The 18622-nt window shown below is 36.2% G+C and overlaps 1 long non-coding RNA gene and 1 pseudogene across 2 annotated transcripts in view; both read right to left on the minus strand.

Annotated features, from left to right (window-relative positions):
• Window positions 1-6584: 6584 nt before the first annotated feature.
• Window positions 6585-11693, minus strand: LOC111552410 (annotated as a pseudogene). The gene is made up of 2 exons (XR_002734628.2): window positions 11616-11693; window positions 6585-6992 (listed from the first exon to the last, which is right to left on the minus strand). The product of XR_002734628.2 is annotated as a 40S ribosomal protein S28 pseudogene (transcript).
• Window positions 11694-13603: 1910 nt separating this feature from the next.
• The window catches only part of LOC111552379, a 49438-nt gene continuing 44419 nt past the window's right edge, over window positions 13604-18622 (minus strand). Inside the window, exon 4 of the long non-coding RNA XR_002734623.2 lies at window positions 13604-13771. This is a non-coding gene — a long non-coding RNA (uncharacterized LOC111552379). The remainder of the gene's footprint in view (window positions 13772-18622) is intronic.

Consider the following 18622-nt stretch of genomic DNA (forward strand, 5'->3'; position numbering starts at 1 on the left):
ATACCTCACTTTAATTGTAGCCGTGCCTAAATTTCCCGAGATAATAGTACCCAATGTCCTAAAATATCTCATAGTGGGCATAGAATCACTGATACAATGACTAACAAATTAAAATTGAATTAAATCTTTGGAACTTTTACAAATTGGTGTGACAAAATATTACTTATAGATTCTGGTTAAAATAGTTAATATGACCTAATGTAAGTAAAACAGGGATTTAAAGAATCAAAACTCACTCTATAAGTCTTAATTAGCTTCTCCATTTGACAGTTTTACCCATTCTTTATTCTTTATTCATTCATGTATTTATTTTTCAACTTTCATTTTAGATTCAAAGGGTACACATACAGGTTAGTTACATCGGTATATTGTAAGATGCTGAGGTTTGGGGTGGAAAGTATCCTGTCACCCAGGTACTGAGCATAGTACCCAAAAGTTTTTCAATACTTACCTCCCTCCCTCCCTACCTCAACTCTTTAATAGTACCTAGTTTCTATTGTTGTTGTCTTTCTGTCCCTGTTCACCTCCTGCTTATAAGAGATAACGTGCAGTATTTGATTTTCTGTTCCTGCATTAATTCACTTTGGACAATGGCCTCCAGCTGCATCCACATTGCTGCAAAGGACATAATTTCATTCTTCTTTATGGCTGTATAACACTCCATGGTGTACATGTACCATATATTCTTTACTCAGTCCACTGATGATGGGCACCTAGGTTGATTCCATGCTTTTGCTATTGTAAATAGTACTACAATGAATATGTGAATGCAGATGTCTTTTGGTAGAATGATTTGTTTTCTTTGGGATATAAATCCAGTAATGGGATTGCTGGGTAGAATGGTGGTTCTTTCCTGGTTCTTTAAGAAATCATCAGCTGCTTTTCACAATAGCCAGATTAATTTTTCTTTCCACGAACAGTGTATAAATGTTTGCTTTCACCTGCAGCCTCACCAATGTCTGTGCTTTTTGATGCTTTAATAATATCCATTCTGACTGTGTGAGATGGTATTTCACTGTGAATTTCATTTCCATTTCTCTGATAAATAGTGATGTTGACCAATTTTTCATGTCTGTTAGTTGCGTGTATGTCTTCTTTTCAGAAGTGTCCGTTCATGTCTTTTGTCAACTTTTTAATATGTTATTTGGTTTTTGCTTATTCGGTTGCTTAATTTCTTCATAGACTCTGAATATTAGACCTTTGTCAGATGTATATTTGTGAATATTTTTTTCCCTATTTGTAGGTTATATGTTACTCTGTTGATTGTTTCTTTCACTGTGAAGAAGCTCTTTAGTTTAATTCGTTTCTACTTCTCACTTTTTCTTTTCATTGCAATTGCTTTTAAAGACTTAATAATAAATTATTTCTTAGGGCTGATGGCCAGATGGTGTTTCCTGGGTTTTTGTCTAGCATTCTTATAGTTTGAATATTTACATATAACTCTTTAATCCATCTTGAGTTAATTTTGTATATAATGAAAAGTTGGGGTCCAGTTTCATTTCTTTTTGACATGGTTTGCCAGCTATCTCAGTACCATTTATTGAATAGGGAGTTCTTTCTGCATTGTTTATTTTTGTCAGATTTGTCAAAGATCAGATGGCTTTGGGAATAATGTCTTATTTTTGGATTCTCTATTCTGCTCCATTGGTGTATGTGTCTGTTTTTATACCAGTACCATTCTGCTTTGATTGCTGTAACCTTATAGTACACTTTGAAGTTAGATAATGTGATGCTTCCAGCTTTGTTCTTTTTGCTTAGAATTGTTTTGTATATTTGGGCTATGTTTAGATTCCATAAAATTTTAGAATAGTTTTTTTTTTTCTATTTCTGTGAAAAATGGCGTTTGTTGTTTGACAGGAATAGCTTTGAATCTGTAGATCCCTCTGGACAATATGACCATTTTGATGATATTGACTCTTCCCGTCCATGAGCATGGAAAGTTTTTTCCATTTATTTGTGTCCTCTATGATATGTTTCAGTAGTGTTTTATAATTTTCCTCATAAAGATTATTTGCCACCTTGGTTAGATGTTTTCCTAGGTATTTGCTCTTTTGTGTGTCTGTTGTAAATGGGATAGCATTCTTGATGTGGGTCTCAGCTTGAACATTACTGGCATATAAAAGTGCTACTGATATTTGTATGTTGATTTTGTACCCTGAAACTTTCCTGAAGTGGTTTATCTGTTCCAAGGGCCTTTAGGCCATCTCTTTAGGGATTTTTAGATACTGATTTATGTCATCAGTGAAGAGAAATACTTTGACTTTTTCTTTTTCTATTTGGATGCCTTTAACTTTTTTCTCTTGCCTTGTTTCCCTGGCTAGAACTTCCACTACTGTGTTGAAGTTTTTCCATTTCTCAAGGGAATGCTTCCAGTTTTTGACTATTTAGTGTGATGTTAGCTTTGGGATTGTCATAGATGGCTCTTATTATTTTGAGGTGTGTTCCTTTGATGCCTAATTTGTTGAGGGTTTTTATCGTCAAGGTGCATTATTAGTCTGTTACCACATTGCTGTGAAGAAATACCTAAGACTGAACAATTTACGAAGAAGACAAGTTTAATTGGTTTATGGTTCTGCAGGCTGCACAAGAAACTTGGCAGCATCTGTTTGGCTTCAATCATGGCAGAAGGTGAAGAGGAAGCTGACATTTCATGTGGCCGAAGCAGGAGGAAGAGAGATAGAGCCAGGAGGTGCCACACACTTTTAAACAGCCAGATCTCATGAGAACTCTATCCCAAGAGTGCAATAGGGGGATGGTGCTAACCCATTAGAAACCACCCCACAATCCAATCACCTTTCACCAGACCCCACTTCCAACAATGAAAATTACAATTTGACATGAGATTTGGTCAGGGACACAGATCCAAACCATATGAAAAGGATGTTGGATTGTATTGAAAGCTTTTTCTGCATCCATTAAGATGATCATATAGCTTTTGTTTTAATTACTTGTATGGTAAGTCACATTTACTGATTTGCATATGTTGAAACAACCTTGCATCCCAGGAATGAAGTGTGTTTGATCATGATGAATTAAATTTTTGATGTGCTGTTGGATTCAGTTTGCTAGTACTTTGTTGAGGATGTTTGCATTCATGTCCATCAGGATGATTGGCCTATAGTTTTCTTTCTTCAGTGTATCTTTGCCAGGTTTTAGTATCAGGATGATATTGACTTCACGGAATGAAGTAGGAAGGAGTCCCTCCTCCTAAATTTTTTGGAATGGTTTCTGTAGAATCAGTACCATGTCTTCTTTGTATGTCTGGCAGAATTCAGCTGTGAATCCATCTGGCCAAGAACTTTTTTTTTAGCTGGTAGGGTGTTTATACTTATTCAATTTTAGAATGTGAAATTGGTCTGTTCAGGGTTTCTATTTTTCCCTGATTCAACCATGGGGAATTCTGTGCTTCCAGGAATTTATCCATTTCATCTGTATTTTCTATTTTGCATGTGCAAAGGTGTTCATAGTAGACTCTGAGGATCTTTTGTACTTTTGTGTGGTCAGTGGTAATGTGTTCTTTGTCATTTCGGATTATGCTTATTTTAATCTTTTCTCTTTTTCTGTTTGTAAATGTATATATCAGTGTACATCTTTCAGAGGATAAAATATCTTGATGTGCAAGATAAAAATCTTTGTTTATTCTTTCAAAGTACCAATTTTTGGTTTTGTCGATTCTTTGTATGGATTTTTGGGTCTGATTTCATTCAGTTTTGTGTTGATTTCAGTTATTTCTTTTTTTCTGGTAGTTTTGGGTGTTTTTTTTTTCTTCCTGTTTTTCTAGTACCTCTGAGATTGATGTTAGATTGTCAATCTGAGGTCTTCCTAACTTTTTAGGTAGATATAAAACGCTATAAACTTTCCTCTTAACAATGCTTTTGCTGCAACCCAGGTATTTTAGTATATTGTGTCTCCGTTTTCATTTATTTCAAATAACTTTTTGATTTCTGCCTTATTATTCTTGTTTACTCAAAAGTCATTGAAAAGCAAGTTGATTAATGTCATATAATTCTGTGATTTGAGGAGATCATCTGCTATTTAGTTTTAAATTTGTTTCTCTGTGGCCCAAGGGTATGACAGGCATAATTTTGATTTTTTGGACTGTATTAAGACTTGCTTTATAGTCATGCAAATGTTTGAATCAATCATGGAGTATGTTCCATTTATAGAGAAGAAAAATATATATTCTGTCATTGGTCATTGTAGTTTTTTGATAGATATCTATTAGGTCTAATTGGTCAAGTGTCAAGTTTAAGTCCAGAATTGTTTTTTCAGTTTTCTGCCTAGATTATTTGTCTTATGCTGACATTGGGGTTTCAAAGTTCCTCACTATTATTGTTTGTCTGTCAAAGTATTTCCATAGATCTAGCAGTACTTGTTTTTTTGTTTTTTTTTGTTTTTAATAGTTCATTTTTTATTATACTTTAAGTTCTGGGATACATGTATAGAATGTGCGTGTTTGTTACATAGGTATACATGTGCCATGGTGGTTTGCTGCACCCATTAACCCATCATCTACATTAGGTATTTCTCCTAATACTATTCCTCCCCTAGCCCCCCACCCCAGATAGGCCCTAGGGTGCAATGTTCCCTTCTCTGTGTCCATGTGTTCTCCTTGTTCAACTTCCACTTATGAGTGAGAACTTGTGGTAATAGGTTTTCTGTTCCTGTGTTAGTTTGCTGAAAATGATGGTTTCCAGCTTCATCCATGTTCATGCAAGGGACACGAACTCATGGTATTTCATGGCTGCATAGTATTCCATGGCGTATATGTGCCATGATTTATAATCCTTTGGGTATATGCCCAGTAACGGGATTGCTGCATCAAATGGTATTTCTGATTCTAGATCCTTGAGGAATCACCACACTGTCTTCCATATGGTTGAACTAATTTACACTCCCACCAACAGTGTAAAAACATTCCTATTTCTCCACATCCTCCCCAGCATCTGTTGTTTCCTGACTTTGTAGTAATAGCCATTTAACTGGAGTGAGATGGTATTTCATTGTGTTTTTGATATGCATTTCTCTAATGACCAGTGATGATGAGCTTTTTTTTTTCATGTGTTTACTGAATGCATAAATGTCTTCTTCAGAGAAGTGTCTGTTCATATACTTTGCCTGCTTTTTGATAGGGTTGTTTGTTTTTCTTTTGTAAATTTGTTTAAGTTTCTTGTAGATTTTGGATATTAGCCCTTTTTCAGATGGATAGATTGCAAAAATTGTCTCTCATTCTGTAGGTTGCCTGTTAACTCTGATGATAGTTTCTTTTGCTGTGCAGAAACACTTCGATTAGATTAATTTTTAATCTAATTTTTTAATTTTGGCTCTGCCCCAAATCAACAGGATGTAAATTCTTCTGAGCACCACATAGCCACTTATTCTAAACTTGACCACATAATGGTCTAGTGCAGTCAAACTAGAACTCAGGGTTAAGCAATTCACTCAAAACCATACAACTATATGGAAACTGAACAACCTGCTCCAGAATGACTACTGGGTAAATAATGAAATTCAGGCAGAAAAAAAATAAGTTATTTGAAACCAATGAGAACAAAGACATAACATACCAGAATCTCTTTGACACAGCTAAAGCAGTGTTTAGAGGGAAATTTATGGCACTAAACGTCCACAGGAGAAAGCAAGAAAGATCTAAAATTGACACCCTAACATTGCAATTAAAAGAACTAGAGAAGCAAGAGCAAACAAACCCAAGAGCTATCAGAAGACAAGAAATAACTAAAATCAGAACAGAACTAAAGGAGATAAAGAAACAAGAAACCCTTCAAAAAAATCAGTGAATCCAGGAGCTAGTTTTTTGAAAAGATTAACAAAATAGATAGTACTTTTTTAAAGAATCTGGGTGCTCCAATTTGGGGTGCATATATATTTAGTTGAATTGAACACTTTGTCATTATTTGACATAATTCTTTGTTCTTTTTTACTTTTGATTTAAAGTTTTCTTTTATCTAAGTATAGTCACCTCTGCTTTTTTGTTGTTTGCTCCCGATTTTCGTGATAAATTTTTCTTCAATCCTTTACTTAGAGCCTATGAGTTTCATTATGTGTGAGATGGGTCTCTTGAATACAGCAGATTGATAGATCTTTTTATTTGTTTATTTATTTATTTATTTATTTTTATTTAACTTGCCACTCTATGCCCTTTAAGTGGGACATTTAGATCACTTTTATTCAAAGTTAATATTGTTATGAGAGTATTTGATTCCATCATATAGTTGTTAGCTGTTTACTTTGTAATTTCCATTGTGTGGCTGCTTTACAGGGTCTGTGGGCTATGTGCTTCAGTTTGTTTTTGTGGCAGTGGGTATCATTATTTCATTTGAATGTTTAAAACTTCCTTAAGGATCTTAGGTAAGGCTGATCTAATGGTAACAAATTATCTCAGTAATTTGGAATTTATTTCTCCTTTGCTTATAAATCTTATTTTGGTTATTTGAAATTATTGATTGGAATTTCTTTGCTTCAAGAATGCTGAAAATAGGCCCATGATCTCTCCTGGTTTGTAATGTTTCTTGTGACTAAGTCTGCTGTAGGCCTGACGGGATTCCTTTGTATATGATCCTAACTTTTTTTTTTTTTTTTTTTTTAACTTGAAACACAAACGCTTTATTTAAAGGAGCATCTCAATTCCGCGTGGCGGGCAAAAAATAAAGGAGCAGATTGTGACACACCAATCCCATCGGCCAAGTGGTCGAACCCAACATCCAAGACCCAGTGAGCAGGCAAGCTCAGTGCAACCTCCAGGCTTCTGGCTCCGACTCCAACAGGGTGAGCACGTCGCCCTCGCGCAGGGGGGCTTTTACATTGCGGATGATGGAGCGGCTCTTGTCGTCCATGAATTCCACGCACACCTGCGTGCACTGTCCCTGAGAGCCGGTCCTGCCCAGGACCTTAGTGACCCTGGCCAGCTTGATAGACTGCACACGGCTGGTGTCCAGGATGGCGACGCGGTGGCGGTCTGGCGGAGAGCAATCCTAACTTTTTATCTAGCTGCCTTTGAGATTTTTTCTTTATTGTTGACCTTGGACACTCTGGTAACTATATGCCTTTGTGATGTTTGTTTTGTACTATCTTGCAGGTGTTCTCTGGATTTCTAGTCTCTGGATGTTGACCACCTTAACAAGATTAGAAAAATTTTATTAAATTATTTCCTCAAATATTTTTTTAAATTTTATTTTCTTTTTCTCTCTCAAGAATGTTGATAATTTGTAGGTTTGGTTGCTCTACATAATCTCACATTTGTCAAAGACTTTGTTTACTTTTTAAAATTATTTTTTCATTATTCTTGTATGACCAGGTTAACTCAAATATCAGTATTGAAGGTCTCAAATTATTTCTTCTGCATAGTCCAGTCTATTAACAAAGCTTTCAATTGTATTTTGAAGTTCCTTAAGTAAGCTTGCAATTTCAGAAGCTCTGAATACTTTCTTTTTAAGATGTTTATCTGTTACTTCATTTAATGCTTTAGAAGTTTACTTGTGTTGACTTTCAATTTTGTCTTGTATCTCCTTGAGTTTCCTGGCAAATCATGCTTTGAATTCTTTCTCTGTCATTTCTGAATTTCTGTTTTGGTTAGGAACCATTGCTGGAGAGCTAGTGTGATCCTTTTGTGGTGTCACAACATTTAGATTTTTCACGGTGCCAGAAGTTTTGCACTGGTTCCTTGTCAGCTGGAAATGCTGGTACTTCTGATTTGTTAAATTGTTTTTGTGCGGGTATATATATATATTTTTCCTTTTTCTTCCTTTTCCTGTAGTATTAAGTTTTTTCTTTCTCTTTCCCTCTTTCCCACTCCCTAGAGGGTACAACTCTAGATAATGCTAAGTGGGTATTTGGGTTTTGCTTCTATAGCCCTATGTAATTCTTTTAGCAGATTTTATATTGGCCTGTGCAGTTCAATGCATGAGCCAATAAAAAGCATGTACAGGTAAGAGCTGGCTGCACCTTATATGATTGAGTGTATGCTTGATCCCTGCTTATTGAAATAAGCTCTCTGTTGTCTCAGAGAATGGGTTTATTCATATAATGCACAGTGGTCTGAACCACCTGCCCATCAGGCCATGATGGGTAGAGCCAGACCTGGCAGGTCCTCCTAAAGGTCCCCCAGGGCAGGCACAAATACCTGTACAGAAGGAGAAGCCAGTGGGTGGCCACCAGGTGCCCAGAAGTATGTCTATGCGTGGAGCTGGGAAACCTCTTTGGGCTCAGGTTCTCTGCAAGAGGATGAGGATATACTAAATTTCTAATCCTGGAGAGTGGGCATTCCAGATGCCTGGAGATCTCCCTGTGCATGGAGCAGAGAGGGACCTACTGCACCCAGATGTCTACACAGGACTGGTGGGGCAACTTAGGCTCTTAAACCAGGCAAGCAGGTTTTCTGAATGTCTGGAGATCCGCCTGGGTGTGGAACAGATAGGGCCTTGCTATACCACAATCTATGTTCAGGAAGGGAGGAGTGGCTTAGACTGCTGAACCAGATGAGTGGGTGCTCTGAATGTCTGGAGATCTGCCAGGGTATTAAGCAGAGAAGGCCTTCTCCATCAGGATTTCTGCATGGGAAGGTTGGGACAGGTCAGCTTGCTGAACCAAGTGAGTGAGTGTTCCAAATGCTTGAAGATCTACCTGGGTGTGGAGTGAAGGTTCCCCTGCAGCAAGATCTTTTCACAGGAGTGGAGGTGACTTAGGTTGGTGAACCAGAAAAGCAGATGTTCTGAATGCATGGAGATCTTCCTGAGCATGTAGCAGAGAGCCCACTCCCCGCTGCACCTGCCCTGCACCAGGATCTCTTCACAGGAAGAGTGGGACAGCTCAGGCTGCTAATCCAGGTGAGCTTATGCTCTGAATACCTGGAGATCTGCCTGCGTGTGGAGTGGAGAGGGTCTCACTCCATCACGATTTATTTCCAGGAAGCGTGAGGTTCAGTTTTGCTATTCTTAAACCTATAAAAAATGAATAGTACATTACAATGTCTTGCTGCAGTCTTAATTCTCAGGTCCCATCCATTAAGGCCTCCCTAGCCAAAATTCAGTATTACTAAAATTAATAACTTTATCAAATTAGCAGCTGGTAAATATCCTTATATTGTACATTTGACGAATATGTTCTGTTTGGTGCTGACTTCAGCAGTCTCTCAGCTGCCGTCTGCCTTCACCTTTGAAGGGATTACAATATCTCCTAGCCTACTCATGGGATATCTCAACAGATTTGTCTTTGCATGTCATCTTTCCAGGTAAGATCTTAACTACATCCCACTTTCTCCAGTATGACACTTTCTTCTGAGTAGATTTGTTGGACATACATTTTGTGGAAATATGAGTACATCTTTTTGTCTAAATTAAAATCAACAGACGTTCCTATTAGTATCCTCAGAGGTTTCTTCACTGTGGAAGCTTTAATAGTGTCCCCTCATGCCTCATGGTGTCTCTGAACCAGCTATGATGGGCATAAATTGCCCATGGGTTTCCAATGCTAGAAACTTTTCTTCTCAGACATCTACCATTATAGTGGCAATTTCTGGCCACATATTGGAAGCTGTTGGAAATTGAAGCTCTTGAAAACCCTAAGCCTGTGGCCCTGCATACCATCCTGCCCATTATGACCTGGATCATGGTAACAACATCCTACAAGTTCAGCATGGCTAGTGAGTAATCCTTGGTACAGGATGTACCTGAACCTGAGCCCTATAACATATTCCTCTTGCAGGAGGGAATGGCCTTGTCTGTCTTCAGTTCCTTGCCAGATGTCATGTTGCTGGATGTCTAGCTCCTTGGCTACCTGTAAATTAAGTGAGATTAACTGAGTGAATAGCTGTGGAATCGCATAGACTGAACATATGGCATTGAAACCATTATAAGTAGTGAAGCTCAGTAGAATGTTGCTGCTTTCCATAGTTAACGAAGAATTCCTTAATAATGGGCAGGACAATTGGCCACGCTTCAGAAAGTCATTTTAGCACTGAATGCCCTAGTCAACAAATGACCCCATCTGCACATTTTTACAAACACTTAGGCCATTTCCTGATCTGTTCTCTTCAGGATAAAGAGTTCTGAGATATTTCACCTCACAGAAATCAAACTAAATCAAGTCCTCGTGTATCTTCACATATCCTAAGACAACAACATAAAGCCTCATCAGGGTGTTTTCCATTCCCTTCAAAGTTCCAGACATTACTAGTGCATCTCACATCTCAGAATACCCAATAACAGCTCTTAGAAAAGACATTCAATGGAACTTTCATCTCCACTATAGGCCTCAGACAGAGGGTTTAATTGAGAGGCCTAATGGGCTACTCAGAGAACTATATTTAAGTTGTGAAATGGCAAATAGACTTATAAATGGGTCCATATCATGCCCCAGACTTTCATCTATCTTAATTGAAGGCCCACTGGCCTACTTTAGATCTTATACAACTTTTAAAATCCTACCTTTTGCCCATTCCTATATATAATGGGGGGTATGTTTCATCTCTGTATATATGGAGACTCTTTATTTATGAATTTCCTCAATAATATCTGCTCTTTCCTTTATAAATTTTCAGTTATTACGCTGGCTCATAAGGCCTGGAAGTCATATGGACAGCACATACTCTCCTGAGACCCATTAGCTATAGATTGTCTCGCAGGCCAGATACCTGCCTCTGTAGTATGGGACCTAGTTGAACTTGAATTACCACCACTCTAAATACTTCCCTCAATATTTGTGTTATAAGGGGTGGATAATTAATCTGGGATCTCCTTCTCATCCCTCCATAAAATTAAAATTAGTGGTCCAGGGCCAATCCTATAGACAGTATAGACTACACAGAAGGAAGACAGAAAACTCAACTTAGTAAATTAAAATTATCTTCAGAGATAATAATGGAATTTACACCATTATTTCATAAAGATTAAACCAGACAAACCCTTCTTGGTAATAACATACCAGAGGAAAAGCAACATCAAGCAGCAAAACCCTGTCAAATCTAACTGCACACCATTCTGCAGGCTATTAGTCGGTTACTCTCAGTTTGGGTACTTTCATTGGTTTGTGATACACAGACTTAAACTTTCCAAGTCATTGTTTTAACCAAGCATGGAAAATATTGAATTTGACTAATGAAACCCAAAGGCCTCACCAGCTTGTCCTTCACCAAAAAAACCAACAACGGATGTGGAAGGAAGAAAAAGTAATTTCTTAAAAACAAAAACAAGCAAACAAACAAAAAACACTAATAAGAGAAAAGCATAAACATTTATTTAATATGCTTTATGTTATATGAAAGTCCTCAGAAAATGAATGCTCAGAAAAATGAGGTCAACTCTGTACATATTATGCTAAGTCTGAAGAAGAAGTAGATATTTGTGGTGAAAGGTAATTGGACAAAAAGTGGTCTGAGGTAATGGTAACAAATTGGGGAGGAAATTCATCAAGACCTGGTGTTCAGATTCTTCTCTGTGTCTTTGCATCTTCAGGATTAAGGATATCTTTCCCCTCTCTGGGTAGAAGAAAGACCCCTCTGGAATGAGGGTATTATAATCTATTTTAAGGGAAAGATGAGCTGGGTTTTATGGCCTGTTTCAGGATAGCTAGGGGGATTCTTTCTAGTTTCTAGGGCCTGCTTCTGCTCTTTCATCAATGCCAAGGTACCAGATTTTACAGTAGCATTTTCCAAACTCTGGCTGATGCAATGGATCCATAGTAATCGGTGAAATTGGAGGACCTGCCTACAGGCTAGTGTTGCAGCTCTACTCATAGCCACAGGTATTTTAATTGGCAAGCAACTTCACACCGTATTAACCACATGAACCAAAATCAGGCCATATGATTTAAAACATATTTGTTTCAAAACCCTCTCCTCATCCATCTGGGAAAAACATGGAGAGTTGGGGGCCTTTAGATTCAGTCACCAATAATTGGTGCTTTAATTGTGCCAGGCAGGTTTTGGCACTGTGCTCCAGTTACTAACATATCTGAGATGCTGGCATCACCTGTACCCAAAGGCCCCTTGACTTAAAAGATATTTTCAAGTCAAGCTCCCAGGCCAAAATTTTCCTTCAAATTTCACAGGTGGTTCAGACTCGTTATACTATAGAACCACAAAAATGTGATCCACAAGGCCTGAGTGATTATCTACTTGAGAAAGATGCCCTAATTCCACAGCCTAGATAACATCTTCTCGGACAGGAGCTTGCTGCCAGAGAAGATGGCATCCTGTACACTGAGAACACTGCCTCAGCAATTCCCGTGGACTGCCTTTCCTAAGATGCAGACAAATTGGAGATGGGGCATTTATTGCTTTTCTTCCTCTGCTATTTCAGATTCTATTATATTCTCTGAGTCCACTGTTTCCTCAGTCCATAAACCTTGCACTCTTCCACTACATGCATTCCTATGCTCTCAAGCCTAAATGGAAATCTTGCAGCCATTACTACTATCTGTGCCATTCTAAAAGTTGATCAAGGTTACTACTTTCTCCAGGAGGTAACTGCCTCGTATCAGTCCACTCCTCGGCTCCATGAAGGGAGAATTTCCCACGCCACAGCTCCTTCTCTTAAACCCCGGTCCAGCTTTCCACATGACCCCGCATACTACGTCTCAGACCAGGAGCATCACAGTTGTCCCTTTCGCTTTGGTTATTCCTAACTTTGCATGTATCTTACTGAATATGAGTTCATGCCCTTTACAAAATAACTACTGGACTTGTTGCCTTGACTCAGGAATACACCAAGATATTATTGGCATACAAATTAATTCATACTTCTAACATACTTTATAACACCACAAAGATACTCTTAGACACCCAGATATTTCAGATTTGTTTTCCTAGGTAATACTCTATACATGGGAAACTTCCTTTAAGGGAAACCTATAAAGATGCCTTGTACTTTTACTTGTTGTCTTCCTTTTTACTGTCATCATAAAATATTTTCTACAGAGTTGGGGGTAATGTGTGGAATATCTACTGGCAGATTCTACTATTTAGACCATTCAGATACCCCAAATAATTTATGTTAAAACTGATGTCGAGACACAAAGGGGTCAATTGTAACATAGTTTGGTTTTTGTTTTAAATGCTGTCTACCCAGTTTTGAGGACTTCACTGGAGACTGACAGTTTATTTTCTTGAGCAGCGAAGTCCACACCTCCAACACTTCTTTTTTTAGAATTCTCAGACTCCATGACCATATAAACCTACCTTAATTGCCTGGGGCACAGGCACCAGCTAGCTGGGACAGCACCTATGCTCAGAGCCCATGAAGTTAGTCAAATTAACTAGTCCGCAGAGAGCTCCTGACATCTAGCTAGTGTCACCCCACTTTCCCCACATAAATTACTCTCCAAACTTCAGCTTGCTGCTCCCCTGGCCCTAGGTACAACTGCCTGTCTGGCCCTGTGTGTCAGCCTTCTCTTGTTTGGAGATATAAATAACAAAGAACTCTGTCTTTATTCTACCTGAATGCAATTGTGTTGTGTTCTGCCATCAAAAGAATCCTTAAATCTTATAAAACAATTGTATGCACCTCAAGTCTCCTAATATCTTAATACTATGCTATCCCATTAGGCCTTCTTTGTTTAAAGAGTGAAAATAAATTAATAAAAGGTGAACTGGAAACACTGAAAAATTAATGCTTTTATTTCTCATGCAGTTATTATTCTTGTCACAAAAATTATGCTTTCAAATTTCTTCAGTAAGAGCCAATTACATATTTTTTGCATGCTTACTGCAAAGAGTACCAGTGGTATCTGGATTTTCATAAGAATAAAGATGTGGTACCTGAAAAAGAAAATTATGTTTCAGAAATCTTTCTCTTATAACAATTTATAGATTATATATTTTTCTATACTCTTTCTACTCTAGCCATTAAATTATAGATTTAGTCTAGAGAAAATTATTTAACTGAAATTGCCACCCAATTAACAATATAACAAATTATAAAAGATTATAGGAGTCCATATATCAGAATTTAATGTATAGATAATAGTAAAGTACATAAAAATTAGTATTTATTTTATTTGCAATTATTTGTTTGAAAATTACACACAATAATGAACAAAATTACTATATCTATATATATACACACAATATATATGTATGTGAGAATGAAATAGAATAAGCAAGAGAGAAAATATATAAGATGAAAAATACAAAGCTACATAATTATGTCATCATTATTTAGAATCTTAAACATTCAACATTCTGGTAAATTAAACTTTTAAAAATGTTAAATTCAGCACTTAAAATGGGGTTTGCATCTATTTTTAGAGAGATGAAATAAAACAGTTCAAAATCAGGAAAAAAAAAATCTGAGTTTATAGAGATACATCATTAAAACACTGCAAAGCCCTGAAAATTTTAGAGCTTTGGAGGGGATCAGTGTTCTGTGTAGTGGAGTTTTAATAGATACCAGTGAAGCATTCTGGCAGAATGACAATTCCATTGGAGTAGTGGGTAAATAGCTCTCCACTTGCAGTAACATTAATATTTGTAAACTCCTGTCTTTCAGAGTTAGACAGATGCCTCTTTGTTTAAATTTGACAATAATAAACCAAAATTGGAATACAAAGATGTGGATTTTAACATGTACTCTGTTACTTACTGGAAACTTAAAAAAAAAAAAAAAAAAAAGTCTTTGACCAATACAGAATGTGTTTAAAAGCAACATTGGAGAGTTTAGAGGGAATGTTTAACAGAAGAAAATGGAAAGAAGGCATCAACTATTGTGTTTATATCTTATCTTAAGGTTACATACAAAAATGATTTTTCTTATGTCAATACAATTTATCTTATTACATCAGTATTTTATTAATATTTTTCTTGGAAAATCTCTTCTACTTCATTAGCCGCATATGCCAGATATTTACTAATAATACATAACTTTGAGTAAATGGATTTTATTTATATATAAGTGATCCAATCCAGGAGTAAGCAAACTACAGCCAGGTACCATATCTGGCTTGCAACTTGTTCTTGTAAATAAAGTTTCATTGAAACACAGTCACAGCCATTCATTTACAAATTATCTATGGCTGCCCTCACACTACAACAACAGAGCTGAATACTTGAGTACTTGATGCAGAGACTATTTGATCTGTAAATCCTAAAATGTTTGTTCCCCGGTCCTTCTTCTTCAAGGTAAGTTGTTCATAAAGAGGGTAGCTCTTTGAAAGCAATCAAATTAGTCTAAAAGTTATCTGTGTCATTGATACATATTAGCTTGCCTGAAAGATACTATTAAATAAGATTATTGTGGTTGAATGCTTTCAATTGACATTTTTTATCCCCCAAATTATCATTCCAATAAGCGTTGAAAAATAAATATATATATTTCTAGTTCACTTGAATTGTTTAAACTAAATAATCTGGAGATGAGTGTTTGAAGCACTCTGTATTAATAGCTTAATAATAAAATTGATGCCAAATATGGAACAGTCAGAACAGAGAGTTTCCATTTCAGAAATTTAAGATTGTATCTGAGACTAGGAATTCGAACCACTCCTGGAAACTGAAGAAAAATACTAATACTCAGCTGGATACACTCCTTTCTTGTTAATACAATGCAAAATAATGCCTTCTATAAATAACAATACCTGGAATACTTTTTCCATATAGATATGTATTAGGAAATAATGAAGGCTAAAACCTTAACCAATTCTACTTTAAAAATTACTCCTAGGAAATAAAATAACAGGAAATATCTAAATTTAAGAGCACATACTTGGAAAAACCACTATGTGATATACTATTATTTATATCTCTCTGAAATTTAAAGTTGCTTTAGAAAATACATTCCATCTTATTCCAGAGATTTTATATTGAAGTACCTCTCATAATTGCAAGAACTGTACAACAATTTGTATTTGTAAGAAACATGTTCAATAGTATTTCAAACCTCTTTGATTCAATGCCTGAACGCTGTTTAGTATATTACTAGATCCTTGTACTTATAATGGTTTTTTTAACATGGTAGAAATTTGCTAAATCAAGACTTCTTTTTAAATGAATATTAATTATGATAGACAATATTTTACTAAGTTTATGAGGCTATATATAAAGTGGTCTCGCAAGTCAAGTCCAATTATGTGTTCTCTGGTAAAATGCTTCTGTAAGATTGTGTATCATCCTTTAAGAGAGCTACAATTGCACAAGCATCTTCAAGGTTCAGAGAAATTTAGCCTCCTCACCTCCACCCTTTTAAAAAATTTTCAACTAATTGCCCTTGGAAACTTTAAATCATTCTGGTCTAGCAGTATAACCTTGTAGATACAAATAAATTTCAGTTATATTACTGAAATGATTATTGCTATCGAAATGATGAAAAGTGTAGGCGTTGCAACTCTGCTTATGATTGCTAGATTTCTCTAGTGAATTTTCTTCATTTCTTTTTCTGAAGACTACTGTACAGTTTTGCTTTTTCTCAAGTCTCCAAATTTCTCTTCTTTCCTCCATCCTATTTTAGCTTCTAATCTCATCTTTCAATTCATTAAGACAACAAAAGGATGGAAATATCATTATCTTCCCACCAACAATTCTATAAGCCAACTTTCTACAGCACTGAAATATTTACCTTCCCTCTTGTTTCACTTTATATTGGTCCATAGAGCTCATTCATTCATTTTTATCTCTCCAGAACACTCTAACTTATAACAATAACACAATTTACTGTCCTATTTTCCTACCAATATACATGTATTTTTTATTATAATTACCTGTGTACATCTAATGAAGCTGACAAGAGTCTCTTTAATGTATATTCCCACATAAATTTGGGCACCTTCAACTTTCCTTGATATTGACAAAATAATCTGAAAGTGATTGGGTATAACTATGTTTCTACCAGCTGGGAATGTAATCCTTGTGAGACTTTATATTATGGTATTTTAATTTTTGGCAAATTTCAAAACATAAAATGGTATTTTATGGTTTTTGTAATTTGTATTTCCTTGTTTACCAGTGAGATTAAATGGTTTTGAATCTATATGGCTATAGCTCTTTTTTTTTCAGCATATTACAAATTGCAAAACTTTCTACCAACAAACTCCTATCAAGTCTAAAACATATTCCCTAATCTATGACCTAGACTATGCCCTGCAGCCCAATCTCAGTTGTTCACTTGATAGGATCAGGATCATGCCCTGTGGTTGCTGTCTAAATATATCATGCATCATCACACTTATTCTCCCGGCACATTCTCTGATAGTGTAACCCTTCATGGGCTCCAGCATTGCTCTTCCAGTCTCCTGGACTACTTTACACTTTTTTTTCTCTCTTCAAATTGCCAACAACTTTCTCCAACCCTGGGTCTCACTAATGATCTTGTTTATTGTATCCCAGATGTGAAGGAAGAAAATCTACAAAACCACTTGTGTCTATATTTGTACATAAGATCTTCCTTCCTGAACTTATGGATGAAATGTCACTACTTGTATTGAAGACTAATTCCTCCACAGGTTTGCTAGATCCAATTCATTTAACTTCTCAAGGCTTTGTTCCCTAAAATATCCATCTTGTTTCCCCTATATAATCAGTTTTTCACTCTCTGCTGTATAATTCCCATCATGGTACGACCCATGTTTTAAAAGTTTTGACTCATTCTCTAGTTGCCACCCTATTATTCTACTTCTCTTTAGAGCAACACTCTTTGAAGCAATTATTACTTCTCCCTTTATCTGTTTCCTCAGCTTTGTTATTTCTTTATTTCAACAACATCATTGAAACTTGTCCTATTGAGGTTACTAATAATCACCGTCTTGCCAAGTTCTCAGTCCTCACCTTTTTGATTTCTTAGCAACTGTTAACTCAACTGCATCTATCATGAAATCCTTTCTTTATTTGGCCTTATATTCCTACATCACTTTATTTATCTTTGTAGCTGACTCCTGCTTTTTTCCATAGCTCTAAATTATCAAGCACCTCAAGGATATCATTGGCCCTTTCTTCTCTAATTTTTTCTCTCCCTACAGAATCTCATTTTGTCTGATGGCCTTGGTTAACATCTCTCCATTTTTTACTTCCAAATGTTTGCAGGCTGAACTTCTTTCTTGAACAGGAACCTCTGTATCCAATTGTCTAATTCATGCTTTCATTTGGCATTATAACAGACATGTCAAACTATGTCCAAAACAGAACTGCCCTCTCCCTGCATATCATCCCAATCTGCTTTTCCTCCCCATCTCACTGAATAGAATCACTATTCACACAATGTGTTAGGGCCAAAGGCCCGGAAGTCATTCTTGATTCTTTTTTCTCCTTATATCTTATACCCAAATTGTAATCGTTTAAACTCTTAATTTTGCAAAGTCTAAAGGTAGGTACTTTTCTCTATCTTTAAAATTGACAACAGTGATTGGCATGCCACAGGTGCTATCAAATAGCTGTTGAATGATTAATGAATGCAGCAGCAAAATTTATTTTTATGTAAAATATGTAAATCTTTTCTTAAACCATAGATGAGAAGCTTTCAGAAAAATGCAATTTAGCATTGCTTTCATATGCATATGTAAAAATGCTTTAGAAATAGTCAATCAAAATTATAATTATTTATGTTTTAAATTGATATTCCATTGGCATAACTGTTACACTCTTTACTTTTTCAGGTGTGTTATTTTTGGCTTTCCTTCCTGGGTG

Source organism: Piliocolobus tephrosceles, chromosome 8, assembly GCF_002776525.5.
Source record: "Piliocolobus tephrosceles isolate RC106 chromosome 8, ASM277652v3, whole genome shotgun sequence".
Lineage (NCBI taxonomy): Eukaryota > Metazoa > Chordata > Mammalia > Primates > Cercopithecidae > Piliocolobus > Piliocolobus tephrosceles.